Source organism: Schistocerca serialis, unplaced genomic scaffold, assembly GCF_023864345.2.
Source record: "Schistocerca serialis cubense isolate TAMUIC-IGC-003099 unplaced genomic scaffold, iqSchSeri2.2 HiC_scaffold_1195, whole genome shotgun sequence".
Classification (NCBI taxonomy): Eukaryota; Metazoa; Arthropoda; class Insecta; order Orthoptera; family Acrididae; genus Schistocerca; species Schistocerca serialis.
In genome coordinates this window covers 400,001-402,500 of record NW_026047398.1, presented here as the reverse complement: position 1 = coordinate 402,500, position 2,500 = coordinate 400,001, and positions in this window count along the sequence as shown.

Genomic DNA, 2,500 nt, shown 5'->3' with positions numbered 1-2,500 from the left:
GACCTACTTTGGCCGCACGGCGCCGCGTGCAGGGTGCGCCGGCGCGCAGCTGCGCCGCCTGCCGCCTCCGTCGGCCGGCGCGCCTGCCACTGGCCGCCCCCACCAGCCGGCTGTAGCGCGTGCGCCCACGCACCGCGCGGCCAGCACGCCGGGAGGCCCCCCCTCACCGGCCGGGGACGGTCCCACCCAGCCACCGCCGCGTATCGCTTCACACCCAGATGCCATTCACGTTCGTGGGCATGGTGGGTATCGCTGGAACAACCGGTTGGTAGCTCAACCGATCGTCGCCATCACTGATTCACCTCTAGCGAGAACAACCGCACCACAACGGTTTACCAGTTGTTCATTTGCGTAACGTCACCAGCAAACGTAGGCGTCCATCGCCATTTGCAAATTCAACGATTGTTGCATGCCTGTGTCAGGTGTCACGACACACTGTCTGCCCACATACACGCAACAACATGTGCACGCTTCGCGAACACGTGGAAGGTGGCCCCCGTACGTATGCGATGTCCATTGCGCGAACGACTGTCAACCGGCCTCTGTCGCATGTCGCAGATGTGGAACGCAGTGCACCATGCTATCACGGTGTGTGAGAAGAGACGACTACGTCTGACAACACGCGCCACTACATCAACAGACGGCTCATGCTGATCGCCATCCAGGGCATACCACACTGCAATCCAGCTCTTATAGGGAGACGACACGTAGCTGAGTGCACAACATTTGGACCGCATGGTTCGCCGTTGTTGGCGCTGTCGTTGTACGGTCACATGTACCACGATGTATCATTCAGTACATGAGGACCAATGTGCAGTACAGTGTGTGATTTGGACGTACAACATCAGCGGACAGTTGACACAGGCCGTACCACAGCGTAGGCTAAGTGCTTCGCCATGCGAATGCCAATGAACAACTGCAAATGCCAATGAACAACTGCAAAGGGCATTGAGCATGTACGTCCTGCTGCCATCCACATTACAGTGTATAGCTGCAAGGTGTTTAACATGAAGCGATACACTGGGGACCGGGCAGTGCGAGTAGCAAACTATATTGCGGGGGTTGCAGTTGGGCAACACTACACTAATTTAACGCGTCGTATGACAATTACAGAGCAGGTTAAGGCCCAACGTGTGTTGGGTTAAGGCCCAACGTGTGTTGGGTTAAGGCCCAACGTGTGTTGGGTTAAGGCCCAACGTGTGTTGGGTTAAGGCCCAACGTGTGTTGGGTTAAGGCCCAACGTGTGTTGGGTTAAGGCCCAACGTGTGTTGGGTTAAGGCCCAACGTGTGTTGGGTTAAGGCCCAACGTGTGTTGGGTTACAGCACAATGTGGGTTACGTTAAGGCGCAATATAGGTTACGTTAAGGCGCAATATAGGTTACGTTAAGGCGCAATATAGGTTACGTTAAGGCGCAATATAGGTTACGTTAAGGCGCAATATAGGTTACGTTAAGGCGCAATATAGGTTACGTTAAGGCGCAATATAGGTTACGTTAAGGCGCAATATAGGTTACGTTAAGGCGCAATATAGGTTACGTTAAGGCGCAATATAGGTTACGTTAAGGCGCAATATAGGTTACGTTAAGGCGCAATATAGGTTACGTTAAGGCGCAATATAGGTTACGTTAAGGCGCAATATAGGTTACGTTAAGGCGCAATATAGGTTACGTTAAGGCGCAATATAGGTTACGTTAAGGCGCAATATAGGTTACGTTAAGGCGCAATATAGGTTACGTTAAGGCGCAATATAGGTTACGTTAAGGCGCAATATAGGTTACGTTAAGGCGCAATATAGGTTACGTTAAGGCGCAATATAGGTTAGGTTAAGGCGCAATATAGGTTACGTTAAGGCGCAATACAGGTTACGTTAAGGCGCAATACAGGTTAGGTTAAGGCGCAATACAGGTTAGGTTAAGGCGCAATACAGGTTAGGTTAAGGCGCAATACAGGTTAGGTTAAGGCGCAATACAGGTTAGGTTAAGGCGCAATACAGGTTAGGTTAAGGCGCAATACAGGTTAGGTTAAGGCGCAATACAGGTTAGGTTAAGGCGCAATACAGGTTAGGTTAAGGCGCAATACAGGTTAGGTTAAGGCGCAATACAGGTTAGGTTAAGGCGCAATACAGGTTAGGTTAAGGCGCAATACAGGTTAGGTATAAGGCGCAATACAGGTTAGGTTAAGGCGCAATACAGGTTAGGTTAAGGTACGACGTAGGTTAGGTTAGGTACGACGTAGGTTAGGTTAAGGTACGACGTAGGTTAGGTTAAGGTACGACGTAGGTTAGGTTAAGGTACGACGTAGGTTAGGTTAAGGTACGACGTAGGTTAGGTTAAGGTACGACGTAGGTTAGGTTAAGGTACGACGTAGGTTAGGTTAAGGTACGACGTAGGTTAGGTTAAGGGTACGACGTAGGTTAGGTTAAGGTACGACGTAGGTTAGGTTAAGGTACGACGTAGGTTAGGTTAAGGTACGACGTAGGTTAGGTTAAGGTACGACGTAG